Source organism: Monodon monoceros, unplaced genomic scaffold (genome assembly GCF_005190385.1).
Source record: "Monodon monoceros isolate NGI ecotype Baffin Bay Population unplaced genomic scaffold, NGI_Narwhal_1 Super_Scaffold_18, whole genome shotgun sequence".
Taxonomy (NCBI): domain Eukaryota; kingdom Metazoa; phylum Chordata; class Mammalia; order Artiodactyla; family Monodontidae; genus Monodon; species Monodon monoceros.
This window is the reverse complement of record NW_021703774.1, coordinates 46,544,863-46,557,456: the sequence shown is the minus strand read 5'-3', so window position 1 is coordinate 46,557,456 and position 12,594 is coordinate 46,544,863.

The window sequence follows — 12,594 nt, the reverse complement described above, 5'->3', positions numbered from 1 at the left end:
TGCTGTACGCGGGCCTCTCACTGTTGTGGCCTCTCCTGTTGCGGAGCACAGGCTCCGGACGTGCAGGCTCAGCGGCCATGGCTCACGGGCCCAGCCGCTCCGCGGCACGTGGGATCTTCCCAGACCGGGGCACAAACCCGCGTCCCCTGCATCGGCAGGCGGACTCTCAACCACTGCGCCACCAGGGAAGCCCTCCTCTCCCCCTTTTTAATTGCTTCTCCTTCACTTTGTTTACTGCCCCAGTTGGTGCCACTGCTTTTCCCACTTGCCTATACTAGTAACCTAATGGTCACCCCTTATTTCATCCTACCCCAAATCACCAATTTTGATGAGTTTTTAACCTAAATATTTCTCATATTTGTCCTTCTCCTGGACATCTCCACTTTTACTGCTTTAATGTGGGCTCTTTTCAATGCCCACCTGGAGTACAGCGCTGGCTTCCTAATTGGTCTCACCTCCATTCTCTCTGGACCATCCTCCACAGAGTGACCAAACGCAGCACTGCATTCTTTAAAGCTCTCAGGGCTTTCCTGTCACCTGCAGACAATGCCAGCTCCTTTCCAGTTTGTAAAACTCTTCATAACCTGGCCCCTGCCTACCTCTCAAGACTCACGTTCCCTTTTTTGAAGCTCATGTTCTAAAATTACCAAATATATTATGCTTCCAAACATTTCTGTTATTCCTTCTGCATGAATTTCTCTTCCTTCCCTCACTTCTTCACCTGCTTAATTTGTACTCCTTCTTTAAGAATCAGCTTCCCCAGGCTAGTCCAAGTGATCTTTCAGTGTGCTCCCAAGGTAGACCTCAATAATAAAACACAATCCATTATATTGAAAAGGTTTTATATTTATCACTTTCACTAATCTGTAATAAATTGAAGGTATTCTAGCTTAGTGGTGGCACTTAATAGGCCTTTAATAACCTCTAGGTGTTCGTTCTTCAGTTTGAAGAGTTTAATTGAATAATAATATTTAAGATTAATCAGAATTAGAATGCATATAGTCCAAGTATCTTAGTCATTTCAATAGGTGGTTTGTTATGTTGTTTCTTGCGTTTTATTTTTCTCTTATCACTATTAATAAGCATTAATATTATATTATTGCTACCTTAAAGGTATATTATATTTGCTACCTTATTAATCTTTATTTTATTATCTGAAAAGTTGATTTTTTTACATAACTGGATGGGCGTATTGAGAGTGAGATCTCATTTTCTCTTTTTAGAGCCCTCACATATTTTGATGTTTTTTTCATTCTCCTTCTTCATGGAAAGAGACTTGTGTTTTTTTACTGTGCCCCACAGCATGGAGCTTTATTTATTAATATGTTACCTTTGCTAATATGTTACCTTCCTTCTAGTAGGATTGGGTCCTACACTGTTTTATGTCTTCATTCATTCCACGTGCTAACAAATTCCTTATATCTGTGTCCTGGAAGCCCCTGATTCCTCAGAGTAAAATCCTTCCTTCAGCAGAAATGAGAAATACCCTTGCTGGTTATTCTAGTCGCAAGAGCAATATTTAGTCTTGTTCTCCTCACCCTGCCATCAATCCTGGGTATCACTGTCAACCTTCTTGCCTTTGATGTAAAAGTCACAGCTTGCCTTGGCTTTCTGACTGACAGTAATGGTGGTGCCTGCTTCAATGCCTATCACCAGTGGTTGGAAGAGGCAAGAAGGATATGAAGGGAATGGATGCTTTGTACAACTGACTTGGCCTGTACTTGGTTTTACTGCTTTATTCCCTTACAACTTATAATGCTTGAAAGGCAGTACAAAAGTTCATCAGCCCAGTGTCTGACAGTTCAGAAACTAGTAACCTTCAGACTGATGTTCCCTCCATTGACTTACTCCGTGTGGCCGGTTAAACTTTCCAAAAATGGCCACAGCTATATTTCTCATCCTACGTGCTATTCCAGGACCTGTCAGTCCCCCATCAAGAAGTGAAGTCTATCTCCTCTCCCTTCAAACCTGGGTGGATCCTGTGACACCCTGGATGAGTATAACATAATAGAAGTGACACTGAATAACTTCTGAGGTTAGGTTATAGAAGGCAGTCTACACTTTGGGAACTTTGATTCGACCTGTGAGAAGTCCACTTACCCTGAAAGGTCATGTGGAGATATCACATGGAGACAGAGAGAGATGCCCAAGGAACCCCAGCTCTTTCAGCCTCCAGTTTTGTGTCTTCCCACCCTAGTAACAGAGATGTGAGTAAGTGAGCCTTCAGAGGATTCCAGCTCCTCTGATGGATCCTCACAGGATCCATCCTGTGAGGGTGGATCAAAAGTTTCCCTCCATATCTCTCCCAAATTGCAGACTTATGAGCAAAATAAATGCTGTTGTTGTAAGTCACTAGGTTTTAGAGTTGTTCGCCATGCAGGAACATATGGGCAGAACACGCCTCATCGTCAGAGCTCAGACAGAGACTCTCATTTGATGCCTTTTCTGTAAAGGTGGAAATTTGAGATTCTAGATGTGCCCTTAGATGGCAGAATGGGATGATAAGTCAGAGGGCTTTAAACTCTTTGTGTTGAGGCTTCTGTGTGAAAATAACACTGGAGATACTTTTTCAGGGCCCTTTGGAGGCTGGGAGAAAGAAAGAGGAATTAAAGTGGACCAGAAGGAAGAGAAGCATGGGACAGACAGGCTATTCCCGGTACCTCCACATCAGAGGACGAGAGACTACCATTTCTTTCTCTGTGTCATGTATTACGATCCCAATTCCCTAACAGTGTTCACTGCCCTAGAGAAGAACACAAGAGCCTTACTTTTCCTAGTGCATGATTCTCCTTACAGAGAAAGAAGACTTGTCTCTTTCTTTTCATTTGCCACTTATATTTTTAGGGCATCTGACCTCAGGGATCAGGAGAAAGGTGGGTGACTGTCCAGGGTGCTGGCTGAGGATTACCATGACTATTGGATGTCTCTTGCTCCTGACACGCTTTGTTCTTCACAGGAACTCACATCTATAGGCTCAGTGACTTACAATGACAAAGGCATCCTAGACCTTAAGATGATCAAGGATTTGTCACTAGGTTTCATATATTTAGTTTTAGGATGTGATACAAAGACCAATCTAAAAAGGAAGACCACCATTTGTTCATTTCTTTACCTTAGTACCATACAGACGCCTCTGTGTAGGGGTGGGGGGTGGGAGGTGTAGTATAGGTACTCAACAGAACAGGGACTAAACAAGTTCTCCTAGAAGGGTTGAGGTATTTTACTCATGGACAATGTAACATTCCTTATACTGGAATCTCAAGTAGGCTAATCAGAATTCTCTTCTGCATGTTTCATTGAATATCTTTGTTCACTGTCACTGGATGTGGACATAGGCATCCAATGTGCCACTGTCCTGGAAAGGGCAGACTGGGAACACTTGAGTCCCAGAATCTGGGACATGCAGTTGGAGGATCAGTTGGTCTACCTTTCTCTTTCCCCCTCCTATCTTCCTGTCCCCCCATGTCCTCTCTCTACAGTCCTTTCTTTGCTGTGCAAGACCACATCCTAGGGTGGAAGTAGAGGTAGAAATTGAATGGTAATGACAAGTTCCTGTGGGGGCAGGAGGATAGGCTCCACCCACCCCACTGTGCTTCACAGTCACCCATGTGGCAACTGTGGTGAGGTGGTGAGGGAGAGCACTGCATCTGAAGGCAGACCTGTGTTCAGATTCAGCCTCTGAGGTTTGATGGCTGTGTAACCTCAAACCAGTCATTGAGTCCCTTTTTATTTTCTCATCTGTAAAAAGATAACTCAGCCTGCTGAGACTTGTTGTGAGGACTAAGTGAGATGACGTATTAGAAAGAATTTTGTAACCTATGAAACACTCTACTAATGAATTACTATGTCTGATAATGAAGACATAAGAAGGGATGAAGGGGTGAATCTAAGGGGCTATTGAAGGCAGCAACAATGAGCGGACAGATGGGAAGAGAGGAGAGACATCCTCACAGGCAGAGGATATCTGCACCAGAGTTCCTGCCAGCTGGGTCTAACCCAGTAGAGGGAAAGCAGAGGCTCACCTGGAGGTGTGCATGTGCCCAAACTGAGGCAACAGGTAAGAGGGGAGAGCAACTGAATAATAGCAGTCATGTGCCCCACACTGGCTAAATGCCGGAACTGTGCTGAAGCCTTACCTGCTCATTTACTTCTCAGGACAACTCTGTATAACAGGTGTTAGTATCCTTACTTATAGAGAATAGGTTCTGATAGGTACAAGAAATTTCTAAAAACCTCACATCAAGTAAATGGCAGAAGATGGATTCAAATCTAGATTTTTCAGACTCCAAAGCCCCAGCCAGGAAGATGGAGAAAAGGTTTTATTTTGTTTTAATGAATTTTTATAACAAGGAGGAGAGTCAGAAAAACCTACTGTGAGGCAGTTCATAAAGCTGAGGTTTCAAAGAACCAGGGTGAGTGAAAGAAAGTAGGTGGTGGGACAAGTCAGAAGGTCCAGATGAGCCACAGAGACAGAGGCATATACCATCCTCCCTGTGGGATGGCTCGTGGGTGAGCTGGATGCATTTAAAGTGCTGTGGACAGAGCAACATCCTGCAGCCTATTCTAGGTGAGGACCAGAAAGTCTTCATCTTGGGTCTACCTGTGCTCCTGTTCTTCTCTTTTCATTGCAGTTAATAGTATTAGTGAATGGCACAGACCAGCACTTACCACAGTATATTCCAGGGCACGTTAGTTCTGTAAGATGTTAATGGACAGGACTTGGAAAAAAGGGTCAAGTAAATTCACTTCAATTTAATTTAAGACATTTTTTGAAGACCCACAACAGGGCTGTGAACTACAAATTCAACCATGAAAAATACAGGTAAAGTTCTTGTCCTCATGGAGCTTGTAGCCTAACAGTCAAGTAAGTTTGGATATGTTATACCAAAGTGATGTAGGTTTCTTTACTGCAAACATTTCAGGGTTTTATGATACATGCATTTCAACTTTCCAAGAGGAAAGTAGAGTATGCAGGGTATACTCTATGCAAAAAAGGGTACAGAGTATGCCAAATATCTGGCCATGCAATCCTATTTTATTTGCCATAAAGTCTCTTCTCATGACCCCAGAGCTGGTGTTCTGCAGCAAAAGCCTGGAGGAGATGCTGGGGGCAGATAGAGAAAGAAGGACATACACCACCTCCACCTTGCTACATGTCACCACCATATTGGTAATGTGACCAAAAGAGATGATGGATAACATTTAAGCCCAGGACATGGCATTCAGGTGATGTAAATGTGGGGGACAGTGGTCCCCGTTTGTGGACATTAAACGACAGCTACCTCTCGACACTGAACTCTGATGGAGAGTCAAGGTCACCTAGAAATTGCCAGAGGAAAGTCTGAGGGGGTGGATGGTTCTCTAAGCAGGACGGAGAGACTCACTGGGCCAACGGAGTAGCAAGAGATGGAGGCATAGAAAGTGGTGAGTGAGGAGCGGGTAGGTCCTTTCCTCCTAGGCCATGAGAGAGAGGGAGTAGCGTTTCTTGTCAGAGTCTTACAGGAGGACCTAGGTGGCAGCTGTGCTGGCGTGGGCCTGAGGGTAGAGCATGTTCCATCTTGCATATAATATAGACAGAAGCACTCACTTGAGTCAGCCATGGGCCAGCAATCGAAGTTTATCACTCAGGCAAACAAGCCCAGGAAAAGAGCTGACAGATGGCTAGTCTTTTTTTTTTTTTTCCTTCTCCACGAAGACATTTTGATCTTGGTTACCCTCTGGGTTTTTCCTCTCTTTCTCTGATCCTGTCGCTCTCACGAGATGTGCCCTGCACAGGCGTTACATAACAGACGGCCTGCAGGGAACACCTATACAAGAGGGCATGACAGTCAGACAATGGGCGGGCAGAGCTGCCCTGAGAAAATGGAGTCATTCATGAGGCCTGTGAGAGGCGGCTCTGTTCCCAGCTTGGCTCGCTGGTAAATGAAGTGCGCTGGGGACAAAGAGGGAAACTTTACACTCTTGCAATTTTCCCACAGTGGCAGGCTCACAGAAAAACAAGGCACTAGTTGGCTTAGAGGAGAAAAGGCAACCATATCCATAGACTTTGCTTTCTCTCCCAGGTCGGTGTCTTGTGCCAAAACCACAGAATAATCTCCCAGCGAGGGAACAGCAAGGCTGACTTGCTGTGGGCCTAAAAGGCAGAAGCCAGAGGGTATGTATGGGTCTGCCTGCTGCTCCTGTCTGTTTCATCATCTCTCCATGGGTTTTCACTTCTGAATCACTCATATTCTACCTCTGTTCCAGCTCACTTTGCAGGGAAAGAATGTTGTCAGTGAAGACGATGACTCTGAAACAGAAATAACAACATCTCCTCTAAGTGCGAAATGGGCTGCATCTTCTTCCACAGAGCCAGCCGACTCACCTGTTGTCAGGCACTCTTCAGTTCGAGGACAAGAGGACCATTGCTCTAGGCCTGTGTCCGGAGTCACATCCAGAAAATATGTAGCAGCTGGGCCCAGAGGCTCTTTGCATGGGAATTTTGTACTGTAGGTATATTGCTGCTTTGACTTATAAATCACAAAGTGCCAAAAATTTAACCTAAAAGTCATGTGTGTCTTCTAGTGTTTCATATAAGACTAAATTTCATGCCAGGATACCAAAAATATAACAAATAATCTCACATATTAAAGAAAATTCCCAAACCCCACTAAAAACCTACTTATCTTGGTACAAAGCTCTTGTCCAAGTTAACTATTTAAAGAGATTTTTGGAATCCATTGTAGAATGATTGGACACATGGCACTATCCCTACCACTAGGAATTCCACTGTAATCCCCAGGTGCAGAGTGGATCCCGCTGTGGGGTAAGTAAGTATAATATAATCGTATAAGATAGGAAGGTCCCTCTTTACCCTGGAAGGTTTTCTCCTTACCCAGTACCAGAGGATTCCACAGGATAAAGAAGGCGAGAAGAGAGTTAGGAGGTGTAAAACACTTCCAGAATGATATGAAGGCACTAGTGCAGTCCAGTCCGGGATACAAATATAGTAAAATAGACCTGGGTTTGTAAGCTCAGCCCCATATGAGGAGGCTCTGTCATTCTGGGCACTAAGCCTATGATGTGATCAGGTACCAGCTGAAGAAGATGGTGGTTAAATGCTCTGGAATGAGATAGATGAGTCTGTATCTTAATTTTAAAACTTGGTAACTATGAGACCTTCAGGAAATTACTTTGCTTTTGTTTCCTCAACTGTACAATCAGAATGGCCACAATTTATAGGAAGGTGGGAAGGCGTAGACCAGACATCTGTCCCGGGAGAACTGGAGGACGTGAACTGTAAGGCACCCCCCATCTCAGGCCATTCACAAGACTGAACAGCCTCATGAAGCAGGTGGAAATTTTTTGAGAAGAATCCTCATTGCCTTGGGAAAACTTCACACAGACCAGTATCGTGTCATGCACTGGGGCCTGGAAACCACTGCACAGATTATCTGCTGTGGTTGAATCCTACATTGACTTTAATGATATTCTTTAAAGAGTAACCTTTCAAGTTTTCTCATTTATGCTTCAGGCGTAAAAATGCAGCTTTCACCAAATCCATGGGCCTCCCCTAACTGCTTCCACTTTAGAATTTGAGAGAAGAATCAAAAGCCTGTGGGCTTGCAGCTGATCAGAGAATAGGCAGTCGCCAACATGTTTGGAGCACCTATCATGTCTCAGGTACCGTGCAAGACTTCAGTTACTTATGGTACTTACAACAGAGTGGGAGAGAGAGGTGAGGAACTGGGTTAAATGTTACAAGAATGAAGCTTGGGAGCCTCTGGGAGTATGCCTTAACCAGAAGAGCAGTGGCTGGGGAAGATTTTCCAGAGGAGGTGATACCTGAGCTGAGTCTTGAAGAGTATGTCAGCCAGGTGAAAGTATGGGGTGTACCCAGGCAGAAGGAGCCAAGCGTGCAAGGCCATGGAAGGCAAGAGGGCATGTATGTTTGATACACTGCAGTAGTTCCACATGGCTGGAGAATTAGAATGTGGTGAGATGAGACATGGTGAATAGGAGCTGGAGATGTAGACAGGGCCCAGATCTCCATAATATTCCCAATTAGCTCTGAGACATCATTTCTTCCCAAGGAATACCTTCAATAGGGATATTTACTGCTCTAAGCATTTACTGATAATTTAATTCTTCAAATGGAATGGTAAAGCAGAGCAAGACACTGGGTAATGCTTCACATGTTTTCACGTCAGCAGTCCCTTTAATGACCTTTTTCTTTCTAATTTGAAAAGAATTCTTCAGGCAATTTAGTTTATGCTTCCATAACTATTTATCTTCTCTCTACTGACCTTTGAAACTGATCTTTTTTGAAAAAGCTATTTTTGACCAAATTGATCTAGATTACTCATTGACTAGTCTATTGACCACAGCTGCCTTTCAAAAGGGCTTCACCTTTTAAGCTTAATGATAGCTACCATTATTGGGCTACTATTATATGCCTGGCACTGTGCTAAGTGTTTTGAAATATTGTTATTCAATCCTCACAGCAAATCAATGAAAAAGATATTACTATTATTTCTTTTGTAATTTATACATATTTTATCTCATTCTTTTTTTTGAGGTGTAGTTGACTTACAAGATCATATAAGTTTCAGGTGTACAACACAGTAATTCACAATTTTTAAAGATTATATTCCGTTTATAGTTATTATAAAATATTATTCCCTGTGCTGTATAATATACCCTTGTTGCTTATTTATTTTATACATGGTAGTTTGTACCTCTTCATCCTCTCCCTCCTACCTTTCCCCTCCCCCTCCCCCCTCGCCACTCGTAAACAGTAGTTTGTTCTCTATAGCTGTGATACTATTATTATTTCCACTTTACAGATGAGACAAATGAGGCTTGATAAAGTAATAGCTTATAAATGGCAGAACTGGGATTCAATCTGTTTGATTCCAAAATCTCTACTCCTCACCATTTCACTCCACTACTATTTTAAAATACTTTTGAGGGGAACAACTTAAAACAAGATGTATGAGAGTTGCTTCCCGGTGGATAGTCAAGTTCTTAGACCAGAAAACATCTTTTCCTTTGCAGATAGAAGGCAGCTGTTGGGCTGCATCCTGCAGGCTTACAAGGCCAGCTTCAAGACCAAAGAAAGAGCCCAGAGTCAGCCACAGAGACATCAATGGTTTAATGGATGAGGGAGCTTACATGTCTGAAGCAAGGTCCTGGAGCAACGACGGGCAGGACATGGTGACAGTCTTCGCTCCTGGAAGGGGGGCGGGGAGGGGAGATTACCTGTTATAGGGGAATTGATGTCAGGTGGGCTCATTAGTTACCAGGGAAACCAGTAGAGGGTCACACCCCTCACCACCCCTTTGATAAGAACAATCAGTAGCTGGGGTCTGGGACAAGTACATAGGAAAGTCAGTCATGTGTATAGGGTACAGGTGAAGCAGGCACTGGTCGGGCAGGGGATGTGCTCTCTTACAGAGAGCAAGAGAACAGCCATCTTGAGCGGCCTGACCATATAGCAGCAAAGCAGCAAACAATCAGTGAATGTTTTAAGAGGTGATGGGGGAGATAGGAGGTCAGAAAAGAACTTCTCTCTGTGATGTGAAAACTTGAGTTAAGATACCTCTGAAGAATTTTAATGCCAATTTTCTGTAAAACTCTCATTCTTTGAAGTATGGACTTTAGTTAATAATAATGTATTGGGACTTCCCTGGTAGCACAGTGGTTAAGAATCCACCTGCCAATGTAGGGGATACGGGTTTGAGCCCTGGTCCGGGAAGATCCCACATGCCGCGGAGCAACAAAGCCCGTGCACCACAACTACTGAGCCTGCGCTCTAGAGCCCATGAGCCACATCTACTGAGCCTGTGTGCCTAGAGCCCGTGCTCCGCAACAAGAGAAGCCACCGCAAGGAGAAAGCCCACACACTGCAATGAAGAGTAACCCCCGCTTGCTGCAACTAGAGAAAGCCTAGGCGCAGCAACAAAGACCCAACGTGACCAAAAATAAATGAATAAATTTATTTTCAAAAATAATAATGTATCAGTATCGGTTCCTTAATTGTAATAAATGTACCATGCTCATGTAAGATGTTACTCATAGGGGAAATTAGGTGAGGGGTATATGGGAACTCTGTACTATCTTTGCAATTTTTCTTCAAGTCTAAAACTATTGTAAAAAATAAAGTTTGTTTTAAAAAACCTCATTCTCCAAAGCCACATAAATATTCCAGACGAGCTTTTATTCTTAGAAACATCCAGAAACAATTGATTTGCTAAGATCATGGCCCAGATTAGAATGAGCAGTAATTATTAATGATTAAAGTTTAGTGCAGAAGTTCCAAATTTGTACACTGGAGTGTTTATGTATCTCTAAATCTATATGTGTATGGATATATATATATATATATATATGTATATATATCAGTGATTCCTGTTGCTCTTTATTTTGTAGACAAAGCATGATTGACAAAAAGTATGTGTCACACACTTTTTTACCTCGTTATCTATATCTTTGAACTGCATGTTACTGACCCACGTCCCTTTATCCATCTCTTAAGAGCTGTTGAATTAGTCAAACTGCCTGGGGTTGAAGAGGAGGCTTCCAAAGAGCTGATCTCATAAATTCAAACTGGCAGGCTGGCCAGTTCTCAGGCACATGAAAGTGTTCTCTGGTGCTAAACACCCCATTCTAGTTGTGCCCATTTGGGGGGCATGGTTGATACAGCCTTGATGCATTCACTGGGCTGCTTTTCCCTCTCATCTACCCTGCTCCAGCCAGATTAAGGAGAGCATGTTTTATGAAGAAACCAACTCCCTTAGTTAAGATTATTCAACTCCTTGTTACTCTCATCCCCTTTCTCCAGGTGGAGATCTGAAGGGTCTGAGGAGGGAGGCTTCCTGTTGGAGGTTGTATAGCCAGGCTGGAAGCCAGCAGTTGGACAGAGGGAGAAAGACGCTCAAAAAGGCTTGCTTCCCAGGGCCCCATCCCAACCACACCACTTCTCTTTTTTTTTAGATAACAGCGTAAGGAGGTTGGTCAACATGAGTTTAATTATTATCCAGAAAACCATTAAGGGCTGGATGAGCTCACTCACAGAGGCCACTGGATTTCGGAAGCAGGGATTTTTATTTCCTCTGGACTGGGAGAGTTGAGTCATATAAAAGAACCCAAGTTTTACTGAATTCAGACCCACAATTTGTTTCCAGCCAAAGGTCATCTTGAAGCAGAGTGGGAAGCAAAGCTTCCCTATAAGAAGAGGGTTAGGCTCTGAGCTTGGTTCCCCTATTTACATTCAGACAATGGGAGGGCAGTTGACTGTTTTCACGGCGTGCAAAATAGTTCTCAGTGTATTCAGTTTGCTCTCTCTGCCATAATGCTTATTGGTACCCCCATAAATCTCTTCTCTTTTTAGGGGCCTACTGACTAGCCCTTCTATAGATTGGGATCTAAAAAAGGCAATTCCTTCTTTGGTGTGAGCTTTTTCAGAATGCCTGTGCAATGAATAAGAATTTGCTGGCCATCTGCCTGGGAGGAGACATCTGTATCAACTATAAGATCTGGCTTCTAGGTCACCAAGAGTTAGAAAGAGTTGAACAACCACCCTGGCCCCTTGGCTTGTGAGGAGCTCCCTCCAGGGTTAATAGGAAAAGAGATGAGGGCCAGGAGGTGGACACGGTCAGCCATTCTCCAAAGCCAGAATTGGACCTTGGAAGCCTTGTTTTCTAAAGTGATATAGGAAAATTAAGGGGAACCAGTAGACGAGGGACTTAGCAAGGCTGAAGCTACAGCACAAGGTCACATAGACTCTGAATGAACAAGCTGTGTCTCCAACACAGGTTTTATCTGACTCCAAAGTTCAGGCCCTTCTACTTGAGATTTAAATCTCTCATGTGGAATATGGTCAGTTAAGGCTACAAAAGGGAATGGAATGGAATCCCAGTGTTGAATATTTATGAATATATAAACTCCTGAACACTGTCAACAGTAAACAGATGGGAGCTCACTTCAGATATAATTATAACCATGCCCAAAAGTCATAATTAACATTGAAAACCTTTAGTGCACTTGCTATCGGAGCTACTGAGTATTCCTAACCCTGTGGTGCAGAAGGAAAAAAATAAAAGCCTGAGAATTCAGCTCATTTACTCAAGTCGTTGACACATCAAAGGAAAAGCTCTTCTAAGTCCATTTAGGTGGTTTAGGGCTGGGGAACATGCCCAGAATCCCTAAATAGAAATAAATATTGGTCATCAGAGCGGTGTGGTCTGGCTGAGAGGTCACCTCGGGCTCCAGAAGTTCCTTGTTCAACTCTGGTATCTAAACGTCCAAAATGCCTTATTCACTTCAGAGGGTGAAAAACACTCAATTCCCCAGGATTGTCAGATGGAGTTTTCCAGTATAAAACGTCTCAGTCGCTGGGAATCCGGCCAAAGTAAACTCCTATTCCTGACCCACCCATACCTCTGAACTGGCTGGGAAGGGAGAGAGGGAAATCCCAAAACAAATGTAAAAGCAGCTTGTCAGTTTGTGCTGTGGCCCTCCCCTCCCCCGGGGGAAGGTTCACTCCAGGTGAGACAGGATCTGGGGAAAGCTGTGGGTGATGAGCTGTCAATGGCATCTCTGTTTGGTTCCAGG